The sequence below is a fragment of the Ornithodoros turicata genome, chromosome 3 (genome assembly GCF_037126465.1).
Source record: "Ornithodoros turicata isolate Travis chromosome 3, ASM3712646v1, whole genome shotgun sequence".
Lineage (NCBI taxonomy): Eukaryota > Metazoa > Arthropoda > Arachnida > Ixodida > Argasidae > Ornithodoros > Ornithodoros turicata.
In genome coordinates, this window is record NC_088203.1 from 63,755,039 (window position 1) to 63,767,684 (window position 12,646).

The 12,646-nt window shown below is 47.4% G+C and overlaps 1 long non-coding RNA gene across 1 annotated transcript; it reads left to right on the forward strand.

The window, feature by feature from the left end:
* Window positions 1-6,519: 6,519 nt before the first annotated feature.
* Window positions 6,520-6,926, forward strand: LOC135387216 (uncharacterized). The gene is made up of 3 exons (XR_010420945.1): window positions 6,520-6,625; window positions 6,686-6,759; window positions 6,841-6,926. It is a non-coding gene; the product is annotated as an uncharacterized LOC135387216 (long non-coding RNA).
* The last annotated feature ends 5,720 nt before the right edge of the window (window positions 6,927-12,646 follow it).

Sequence of the window (12,646 nt, forward strand, 5' to 3'; positions counted from 1 at the left end):
AAGAAACTCCCGACATGGTCCGAGCTTAGCAGATGTACCACAGTATCTAGCTTCTGTTTCCTTTTACTGTAGTGCTAATAAAGGTAGTTGGGAAGGCCGAGAAGACCTCGATATCTCTTGCAATATCTCCATGGAGAACGGAACACACACAACTACATCTCCAGATGTGCTTCCCTGCCGGAACGAGAAGACATAACATCATTGAATTGTCGCCACAATTCCAACGAGATCCAAAGACAAATCAGACAGTCAATTCGTTCATTATGTAGCCGTCAGGTACAAGTTCCTCACTGACAGAATCAGGGTTTTTGAAGAGAAGCTATACCTTCGCGACATCATGTTCCACTATGTTGTGTGACGAAGACCGTACCCACGGAATAAAGAAGCAATTCAATGAATTGGCTTAATGGATATAAATGCTAAACGCTGATTCCCACTTGATTTAATGTAATCCAACATGGTTTGTACACACTGCACCAGTTCAAAGAATGCGAAACCAATTGAAGGAATTGGCCTAGAGTATCAATAAAACAACAACTTTATTTCTAAGATTAATAATGAGGAGTTTCGTCGCTAGTGTGGATACCCGAGCCCACTGGCATAAAATGCGATGAAATGTGCCCCTTCACCATAAGGATCGAAGTCCTGACGTGTCTAAAAAGACCAAAAAAGCTCTCATCACAGAGTGTTGATGGGCTGGATTTCACCAGGGGCCAAGCAATTTTCATAGAGATAGAAAGGGTGAAATTCCAACTGACTAAGGATCTGAGAGAGCGCGGTTCGGGAAGGTTGGTAGCATGGACAAATAAGAAGAATGTGCCCAGGTCCCCTACGGCACCGTAGTGACATCATCGGTCAGAATAGATCAGATATGCATAGAGATTCCAACTGAGCACTGCACATGCCACTTGAGGTGGCGGTTGATACCGCGGCGTCTTTTAGCCATCCAGTGGTGGTTTAACCCCATCAGAGTGACATCGCGGTGTTTCGCGATGGGTTCCCGTGTCTAATATCTTGGCCTGCAGCGGCGATATCGGGATGCTGTTTCTTGTGACGAATTTCCCTTCCATCCCCCTACGCGTGCACCTTGCGGCTTGTGAGGAATCCTGGCGGTTGTCCAGATATTTGAAAATTCTAGGCAACCGTCGGTGCTTCTGACACCTTTAAAGTCTTGTAAATCCCGCCCGGACTGTTGGGTCGAGACCAAAATTCAGGTCCGAACGGGCCTGGATTAGCTGTGTGATCGCGCAAATCACACAGGAACTGATCTGTAGTGGTTTCGAACTCGTAGGCGGAGACGCGTTAGTAAAATTCGTTTTTCCGAACTTCAGTGCCCTTGTTGGGAAGAAGTTCGCCTCGGACAGGGTTCATACTTCCCTGCTGGAAATAAAGGGCATGATCTCAATGAATTATCCCGCAGTTCCAATGAGGTTCAATGTGAAATCAGACGACCAATTTATTCAATGTGCATAAGAGGAGTATTTCTCATTGAGGGAATTGGGAGTTTTGCAGGGAAGCGGCCTTCGCGACAACGTGTTCCACCATGTTGTGTGGCGAAGGCTGCGCACAGGGAATAAAGAACCAATTCAAGGAATTGGTCTAATGAGTATCAATCAGAAACGCTGACTTCCAATTGATTTAATGAGATACTCCACCAATGCAAGGAATGCGAAGCCAATTGAATGAATTGGCCCAATGTGAACGAATGAGACACGATCATTCCCAACTGAAGGAATGAGATGCTACCTTTTCGGCGCCGTAGCACGTTTCCCCATCCGCGCTCCAAAATAGTTCGCGTGATTTCAAATGTTTTTGAATATTTCCTCAAAGGTACAGGAGCCGTTGTATAACCTACTGTTGCGCCTCCCACTTGAAGCTATTGTGTTGCAATTCATGCAATATTGCACTGCACAGAAGTGGAAGCGTCCGCCAGTCGCCAGCGGAATGGCCAGTCTCTTATGAATCATCAAAGTGTGAGGATGGCGGTCGCGCACCTGCATCAATTCGCCCTTTATCTTTATGATTTTTGCCGTTTTAAGGTACGTAGTTGACGTGTAAGGCGTTCCTGCTCTTTGTATGCCTTTACCCCTGCAGGTATTATGAGCGCTGGCGGAAAGATAGCAAGATGAAGTGGAGTGTTTTAGTGACTGTTACCAACCGCGCTGTGTGAAACGGTACGTAATATGCTTTTTTCCTTCTGACATTATAGCGACGTCATTTGAAATTGTATTTGAAATATTATATGAAGTGTATCTGAAATGCTATTTCGTGCAGGTTGAGCCTGTACAAGGCGGCAGGCAAGGAGTCTTTGTCACAATGTGACTATCACGACGTCGTGGGAACGCAGTCTCGCCTAAGTTGGATATGCGTTAATTTTCGCTCAAGAACGGCAGGCTAGACCGTAAATCGTGAGGCGGCAGGTGTACAAGACAGTGAAGAACATGGTCGTCGAAAAACTCAGTGATTGAAGAAAATTTCCCCCCTGCGTTGTGCGCTGTGCGTTGTTTGGACGTTGCCAGAACGAGCCTCCATGGATTACAGTAGTGTGTGTTGGTGATGAACGTAGGTACGCCTTCAAAGACGCGTAAGTGCTGAATTGAGTATTTGTTCGTGCTACCTATTGTTTCGTGTGGTTTCTCAGTTCCATGAATACTCACACATGTGCAAGTCATTTGAAATAACTTTTCGTTTTTGTGTCTTGCTATTTGTCATAGTTTCACACCTACTGTATTGTTATGTGAACAATAAATTTTCACGAAAAAACCACACCGAGTGTATTTCTTTTTGCAGCCACAACTTCTTTCATTCTTCAACGTAACTTTCATTAGGAGCAACGGTTTTGAATGTTACTACTCATTAAAAAAGTGCATTGGCAGGGAGAATATCAGGGTGACTTCAGTGGGAAATTCCATAGTGCAGCACGTTGGCTCAATGGGACGCAAGACTGACCTCGAATGAATTTGTATGGGTGCTATTCAATGTGTCTCGAATTGGGCCCCATTGACATCTACAGAGGATTTTCATTGAGACCAATTAAAACACCAGTTGTGTCCAATATAATATTTGTTCCAAATCATCTATTGGGAATTGGAATTTCAGTTGATTTTTTAATGGTGTTTGTCTGAAAGACGTCCAATTGAATTCAATGAGTTTTTCGGGAAATCTTCAATGGGACTATTTCTAGCAGGGTTGGAGAACCCACTGTTCTCGACGCGGAGCACGTGATAAAATTCACCGCGTCTCTCTAAATTTAGCAGTTCTCGAGTTAGAGGATTCCGCGTTCACACTCCTCCCAATACATGGGACCAGCGGCTTTCCCGCCCCTCCCCCCCCACCCCCGTTGCTGCCACATGGTCATGTTTGCCTTCGTTATGAAGGTCTCAATGTGCTCTTTCCAACAGCGTTTGTCCCGCAGGCGCGCGATGTTCCGTTCTCCCGATATCGGCTTAAGAGCATGACGAGCTGCGAGGCTGGCTAGGGCCAACCTGAAACGCTTCCCACTTTTCGGTGTCGTAAGTCGATTACCCGATGTCCGATTTAGTCGAAATTTTGTGTGCGCGTGCTCTGTTCCCTGCTCTACAACTTTTCAATTGAGACCAGCCGTCGATTTCCAGTGGTTAAGACGTCATTCTCGAAATTCCTGACACCGACCACCGTTCACCGATTTTTGTCCCTGTCTTCAGGCTTGAAGCCCACGGCGGATCCGACTTCCTTTTAATGGGCACACGCACTCGACATGGGAAACGCGTAGAAACTTGCCGCATCTTTCTATCCCTCTCGGTTCTCGAGTTAGAACACCGTGGCAACGGCGGTTCTCTGATACATGGGCCTGGGGCATTTTTTTCGATATCGGGTTCTTGCTGGCGTAGGAAGGTGATTGAGATGTGTTTTTGAAGAGGAAAACGTCCTCTCTCCGATAGCGTTGGTCCCGTCTTCGCGCGACTTTCCGTTCCCTTGCTACATTCCGAGGAGCGCCTGGCTGGGGCATGGCCTGGCGGGCGGGTGGCCTTCCTGCCGTTTCTGCGCTGCGGGCGGCGTCCATTTCGCTTGCAAGCTTCGTTGCGTTCGCACGCCTTTTTCTGGCTCCCGTTGTCTCGCGTTCCGTCGTTGCTCTGGTGCCCTGGACTGCTGTGAATGTGTTTTTATGCCCTACTAGTGTTGCCTGGGGGTGCTTTTATGTGTGCACCCAGGAAGATAGGTCCAGAAGCCTTGCGATTTCTTAGATTAAAGGTTAGTTCTATGTTTGTACGATTCGTGCAACTTTTGTTTGGTATCATTCCTAGCGTGTGGGTTCTATTACTTTATGCTAGCAATGTGATTATTACCCTTTTGATTCCTACCCAGGCAGAAATCAGGACTGGTTCCCGAATGGTCCCCAAGTGGTTCCATTTGCAGTTGAATGGTCCCAGATGGGTCCCCAAGTGGTATTAATGATCCCACTCTGGCTTTAAGCGGGTTCCATTCTGGTCCCAGATGGGTCCCCAAGTGGCGTTAGTGGTCCCATTCTGGCTTTAACCGGGTTCCATTCTGGACCCAGATGGGTCCCAAAGTGGTGCAGTGTTCCCACTCTGGCTTTAAGCGGGTTCCATTCTGGGCCCAGATGGGTGCCAAAGTGATGTGTGGTTCCCACTCTGGCTTTAAGTGGGTTCCATTCTGGGCCCAGAAGGGTGCAAAAGTGGTGTGTGGTTCCCACTCTGGCTTTAAGCGGGGGTTCGATTTTGGGCTCAGATGGTTCCAGCACTTCCAGCTGGAGCCTCACAGGTACCATTTTGTTCCCAGAATGGTCACTTGAGACTCCAAGTTGGGCAGCTTCCCAGCTTTCCCCTTTGAGATTTCATCTTGTCCACACTTGCCATATATCCTTCTGGTTTTGTTTGATCTATTACTCTGATCTATTTCAGCACATGCATGATCTCTTTTTATTGCTGTTTATCCATGTGCGTGCGTCTGCGATCAAATATATGCTGTATCCCTGTAACTCCAATTCGAGCACATATTCCCATCTGAAGGTGCATATCATAACATATTAAGTACCAGAGAAAGGTACAAAATACATCTCAACAACAACAAAACTTAAGCTAAATAACTTGAAGAAAGACAACGAAAAAAAAAAAAAAAAAGAAAGGGTAACTGCAGAGGCTGATGCAATGTGAAGACGCTACGGCGGCTACAAATTCGAACTTCAAACGGCGAGAGCCGAGAGGGAGAGGAAGGGCGAAAGAGGCGAGAGTGGCAGGTGGCATGGCGGCATGCATGGCAGTTAGAGCTTGATGCGTCGCAGCAAGTTGGTTTGGTCTTCAGTTGCCGTCGCAAGGATGGTGTATCTCCTGTGCAGTATTTACGTGTGTTTTAGTGGGCTTTGTAAGACAATGCGATGACAATAGTTCCTGTGCAACACATTGTCGATTTCCCGGAAGAGTTTTGACGCCAAGAAGACCTAAACGGCGTAGGGGCAAAACGCGCTGTGAAACGCCAATCGCACTGCACGTCGCGAATGTTTGCAGGTATGAGTGATGACCGTGATGTTTTGATTACTATTAAATAGATGTTTCATTTTAGAAACTTAGGAGGAACTCGAAGAGAAACAGGATAAGAAGATTCCGAACGTACGGTGAAGAGGAAGTGGGTGTCGTGACCTGCATGGAAAACAGGAGTGTCATGTGTCATCTTCTCTAAGAAAATACAAGATGTGAGGTGGCCAACGAACGAAAGCTCCCTGTGGTCCGTGAGTGCATCGCACAGTCAGGCATATGCTTTGTCAAGACACAGTGAGTGATCAGACTTATACCCAAGCAGCACAATGTACTGAAAGTCGAGTGCAATAGGGGTGGACGGTATGTGTCTTATCAATGTGCTTTAGTTGCACGAGTCTGTTCAAGGCCTTCCACCTACCCGTCCACCCCTTTTGCACTCGACTTTCAGTACATTGTGCTGCTTGGGTACTACGTAGTATGAACAAGTAGAGATGTATTGATTATTTCTTTCTGCTCAGTGTATGCTTTTAGCAGAATAAACGGTATTTACTTGAGCAATATGTGCATTTCTACGCATTATTTTCAGCCATGCATTCAGTGGCCCCAGCTGCTATGTGGCCGGATCCCGGACCACTTAGCAGAGTGGGCCACTGGATCAATTCCACTGGTTCCAGTTCAAGTGGGACCATCGTGAAGCTGGTTCCACTTTCAACTGGTCCCAGTCACTAAGTGGGACACACTCAAAGTGGGACCTGTCCAATAAACCACTTTGAAGTGGTCCCATTCCAGAGTGGTCCCATTCTGAAGTGGTTTAACGAACTGGTCCCCCATGGGACCACTTGGCAAGTGGGACCAGAGTGGGACCATTACTAGGGTGGGACCAGAGTGGGACCAGTTCGTTAAACCATTTTGAAATGGTCCCATTCCAGATTTCTGCCTGGGTATTACCCTAAGCTTTATCTTTCAGCTAAGTGTACTCGTGACCCTACCAGCACTTTTCAAGGTGAAGATGCAACATCGTCAGTGGCCCCGTTACTAATGTCTAATCTATGAATTTCAGATAATTTCGACGTATTCATTGCGGTGAACAACGCGGTTGGGACAGCACACTCACGACGTGGGAAGGTCACAGAAATGTTGAAAGACATCAGGTAAGTTACGCTAAAGTGCGTTTCCGAGCTCTTCAGTGACTTGTGTTTACTGCGAAACAGATTGGGCATACGCTTCACCCGTGCAACTTCGTCATGTGCTCCACGGCAGCACAAGCCTTTACGGCTGTGCCACTGTATGTAAAAAATGCTGAGTGATTTTAATAAAGAATTTGCATGGAAGTACAATGTGTCGCACCTTGTTGACTCTTTTACAGATGTGTGGAAACGTCGTAGCGGATGAATGTGAATTATGGATCTCCAAGTGGCGTCGCCCGCGTCATTTTCAAGATTCTACCCGTTTTGAAGGTACGTAGTGACTGTGCGAGGCATTCACGTTCCTACTACGTGGGTATCCATGCGTTTCCCGTCTTCGCAGGCAATAGGGCTGTTGATAGGGAGAATGCTAGGCTACTGCAGACTGCAACCATAGGCGCTGTGTCTAAAGGTATGCGTATACGTCGATGCGTACTTCACAGTGACATTTTGCTGTAGCAGTGTTTTTGAAATTACATTTCTTGCAGGTTAAGCTCACATGACGCGGCAGGGAAGGGAGTCCGTGGCGAAAAGTGAATATAGCCGAAGTTGGATAGCGTTAATTTTTGCGCACGAAAGGCAAGATGGACACATCGCAAATCTCCAGTTGTACGAAACAAGTGCAGCATGGTCGTCGGTTATGCCAGTGCTTCAACATATGTTTCAGCGTCGCACTTCGGACATTGCGGGCATATACCTTTAAGTTTTTCCCCTTGTGGACCGATGCTGTGTGTGTTCATGGACATCATGTTTTCAAAGACATGCAAGTTCTCAATAGTAATGCGAAAAAAAAAAATGCTGGTCATGTTACGCTGTGATATAATACCTGGTGAGGTAATACGATGCTATGACGCTCAGTTTCATACGAAATAAAGTGTTTGATCTAATGTTGCTTGTCTGTGCCACTGATACGCACTGCTGTGCGGTGTTGATGTAATGTTCAGAGAACGCCAGTAAGCCTGGCTAAGGCACGGGAAAAAGGTCCACTAGAGGTCCGTAAAAGGTCGTCATTGACGTACTATGGACTTCCTTGGGACGTGCGCGGATGTTATTTTGGCAGTTCTGAGTACGTCCCAAGTATGTCAAAATTATGTTTCAGGATGTCCTCAGGATGTCTTCATCGTCCTGAGGGTAACATCATGTAGACGTCCTTGGGACATCGGTGGTTTACTGGGAAACAACCGGTCAAGTACGTGCTTACGAAGGAAACGTTATTCCCGTGTCAGAGCTGCTTTCTGTTGAACGACAGCCGCAACCGCGGTAAGAACACGTTAACAAAACGTTGTTTCCGCAGTGGTGCTCACATTTTAAGAGTAAGTGACTTTGGAAAAACATAAAAGCACGAAAAGCAGCGCTAGCAACAAAGCGTTTCCAAACCGAAACTTTAGAGAGGATCACGTGGTGGACAGGAAGTAATGGCGGTTTTGACAGGAGCGACCGCCAGAGGGGTCCCACGGAAATCTGCTCGAAACGGCCGCTCCTGTGTTTCCTAACTCCATGGTCTGAGCGTGCGTCTGACCCTTTTTCTTGTCTTGTCGCGTTTGCTTTGAAGTACTTTGAACCACAGCGTGTGCCCAAGGATTTCACGCCGTTGACGTGCGATTTCACAGCCAGGAAACCGGTGCTACGTGCCCGGGTGCACAAAGACTGAATCCCGAGCTTACATTTCACCAACCTCGCAATGGCGAGACGACACGAAAGTGGGAGGCAGCGATCGCCAGCCACTACTGTGGTGTGGCCCAAGGATTGAATGTTTCACGCGTCTGTTCCTGTCATTTCGCCGACGACGCCTATTTTGATGAAGATGTATTGCAAGTTCGGCTCGGGCTACGGCAGGAACGGAAACTGCTGAAGATTGACGCCGTGCCTACCATATTCGATCAGGAACAAGGGGAGGAACCAGTAACGGAGGTAAGTGACAATCCTGCGTGGTCACAGCTACGCTGCGATGAAAACTCAGTTGTCACAGTAAACATCATCGCGAACACCTGGCCTCGCCGCCGATTGTAACGTCACAGTCACACCGCCTACTAATGTACACAAATTATTACAATGATTGCAGCATCCTGACGCAATAGTACGCGTACTCTCGAGAAAAAAGATTGGTGTGTTGTTGCAGTGCTAACTGTCGCCTGTATTATGCAGGAGTAACGTAACACTCCCACATGACAGCGTTATTCTAATGTTATTGCAGCTAGTGGATGTTTCTGCAGTGCATAGTGTAAGCCTGATGTCAGAATTCAGGGATGTGGGAACATCGCAATCTGTGTTTGGCTACGTCCGAGACACTTCACGTTGCATCAGTACTCTACTGCAGCCTTGTTGCTAATTTCTGGCCCTATTTGAGGCGGCAGCAAGCACGTCAACGGAATCAACTGGATTTGATATGTTTTGTCAAGCCACGAAAATATTGCAATTCTTTTTGCACGTCCCACAACATAATGGATATGTACGAGCCCTGAAAATTGTCGCATCCTGTGAAAGGAATCTTGTGTGATGTGGCTGCCAGCGTTTATAACGTAATGTCGATAGGAAAATAACCGCGCCAGTGAAACAGGGACCGCAAAGGGGAAGATTTATTTGCATAGTCATTTTTATGTTTGTTATTGTACCCGCTAGGCCCTCAACGTATTCTTTTCAGTGTTAACACGCAAGGTCATATTTCAGATGCGGAGGTCATGACTGAAGCAAGTGCTGGGGACCCACTTCACGGCTCCTCACAAGGGGGTTGTTATCCCCTGATTCCAGGAAGAGGAAAACAAAGGACACACATTGCATAGCGTATTAGTACCCCAGATATGGATCTGCCAACATGAACCCTCCTAACATCCCTGTGGCAGCATACCTGTAACCATCCAGACTTCACACCACATTAATTTAGAATCACAGCACAACATAATAAAATAGCTTAGGTTTATTTGCCTGCCATACATAATGGGAGGCAAATAAACCTAAGCTATTTTGTTATTCCCACTCCGTCATACTCCACTGTACAATAAATTGGTACAATTATAGGGTCATTCTTTATTCCCGTCACTACACCGCACTGACAATCTGCACAGAGTTCGAAATATTCACACGTCGGCACTAACTTAGTGCAGTGCGGTCTGGATTTGATGCCAGAGCTAATACCGCCACGGGTAGTAGTTTTTGCTGTACAGACGGGTAGACAGTCTGTTGACTGCGACCGGAGATACAGAGTGACAAGACAAAACACCCCCCACACTGCAATGACGAAAAGACGAAAATTGCTGCAAGACGAAAATTTTGCTGACATAGGCACACTTCGTACAAGTGAGCCCTTGGTCATCCCCCTTGCCTCCCATCAGAGGTTTTCGAGAACACCACACACCTATACTATTCTCGAAAACCTCTGATGGGAGGCAAGGGGGATGACCAAGGGCTCACTTGCACAAAGTATGCCTATGTCAGCAAAATTTTCATCTTGCCACTACATGTCTCCAGTTCCAGCCATCAGTATGCACCAGCTTGTCTCTCTTGTCAAGACACCCTTGTTTCGATGGTCCTAACACTGAGAGCCTTGATAAGACGTAGACGGGAACTCCCTCCTGATTGCTTGGACAACGCATCCAGGCCATCTTGTGAATGACGAGTATGCCGTGAACCTCAGGCAGCTGGAAAAGACAACCCCCACATGACATTTCTTTTTGTTTAGCATCATATCTTGTGGGCATTTGCACACCTGCCAAATCTCCCGCAGTGTTGGGAAGACAATGGCCAGAACAGACACTATCCCAACCTTGGAGTTCAAAGCCTGTGCATTCCTTCCTTAGTTCCAGGGTCTCCCGCATTTTGAATGTGAAAGGTTGGCAGATGTGCAACATAGTACAACAAAAAAATGTTCGCCTCTTTCAGGATGAGCCCGATTCCAACTGCTAACTCCCTCCCAAACCAGCTTCCCTCCAATTTCGGCAAAATCCAATTTCTCCCAAAATACATTACTCTTACATGCTTCAGTAACATGCTTCCCCCCTTCATTGGCACCTCAAATGCTTCTGTTTTCAGACGTGTAAGACCTTCCTTCAGAGTTTAAAATTCCCACTGGATATCTGCCAATCAATCAGGGATTTGTGTTGACAATCAGGCCATGGCTAACTGGCATAATTGAGAGCATGTCGAGACTAGCTGAGGCGGCTGTGTTGCTTCACTTTTCCTAATGGAATTGTTGGACCAGGATTCTCTGGATTGTTCTACGGCTGATTTATATTTCCACGCTTATGATTTATAGGGGCAAACTTGTGTAGGCCAAAAAGCTGCTGAGAATAGTCGCCCTTTTGTATACAGCCCTTGTCCACTTTAGGTGCGACAATTTGCATAACCAACAACATCCGACTAGCACCAGAGTTTACCCTTCCGAATCTTGACGGGGTGGGGGGGGAGGGGGGTCATTTAAACCGAAAAGTTCATTACGGTCATAATCATATAGCAAGCGGGAGAGCACTGCAGCAGGCTTACCTGTGGTCCTGGGGATTGAGTCGCCTAAAATGTTGATCATAGCGGCAGAATTGAGGCTAGAAGCTCTCTACGGAGGCAGATGTCCCTGAGTAATGGGGGTTGTGCAATGCACTGCACGGCGGCACCGTTGCATATTTCTACCACCCTGGCAACAGAATGGCAACACAGGCTCTCGTCGTGCTCCTGTGGATCGCGGACTCCACACAGAAACCTGCCAATTTCATTCTAAACTGTTTTGCACATCCGACGGCAACCATGCAAAGAGATACGTCACCTAAAAATGTCATCCCGCGGGTTAGCCGCAGCCACATCTCGTGGATGGTCGGCAAGTTCCAGTGGCATTGGGTCCGTAGAGTATGGGTCATCATCCAGCATTAACTCGTCGCCGCTACCGCTAACATGTTCGTCAGAATCTCCCCCAGACAGAGAAACATCACTCTCGTTTTCCGACTCCATGTTTGCTCCCTTCGCTTCGCGAAGCTTCGCGATCGCCAAACAGGCGCGCGGCTCGCATTTGCCCAGAGCGCGCGCTGATTGGCCTTATCCGGGTGACGTTTCCTCCCACTTTTAGAGAGCGAGGGCGCAAGGATTCCCGTTTCTTTTTCATCGGATTGCGCGAAAAGTACGCCGCGGATCGAAATGGTATTTTCGGGCCCACTTCAGTGGTTGGCAAGCAGTGGCGTATCTAGAGCTACCTGCGCCCATGGCAACATGGTTAACATGATGTCCTTGGGGATGCGTTTTCGTGTGTTCCGCACTAGGTTTCACACTACAATCTCTCTAATGGCGGGTGCTTTAGATCATTTATGAATGTGCCAGGTTGAGTGCCCGAGCTTGCACATTCACACCCGACCACATAATGGCGCCCCTGTTCACCTGGCGCCCATGGCAGCTGTCCACACCTGCCACACCCTAGATACGCCACTGTTGGCAAGGAATTAGAATTCGCATTAGTTTCGAAATTGACCTCGGAGAATGCGACTGTCCCTTTAAGGAACCACATTGCCAACCACGCAAACAAAGGTAGCGGTCATACAAACTATCTTTCGTCAACGGTATGTGAGGAAGTTGTTGAAGCAATGAATCGGCAAGTCAGCAGTGACATTATTCGGCAGATAAAGCCTCCAAATATTACTCAATATCTCTGGATTCCACGCCTGATACAAGCCACGTTGATCAGCTGTCCCTAGTGTTTCGATACTTGGAAAATTTTACGCCTGGCTGGAAAGGCTTGTGCAGTTCATGCCTAACCAGGGACATAAGGCTCAGGACATGATCGTGGCTTTATTGAAGTTCCTCGACGCACATGGCATAGACATCAAGGACTGTCCACACTGACCTCTGGCCACATGGGTACCTGCGCCGCTGCTGTTGCCTTTTTCGACTTCCTTGAGCAGGTATACGAGTTCTTCACAGCGTCGACGCATAGGTACAAAGTCTCGAACGATCTCATCACAACGGTTTCCGACGACTCCTCGAAAAGGCACGTTGTTTCAGTACCAAAAACAGTCG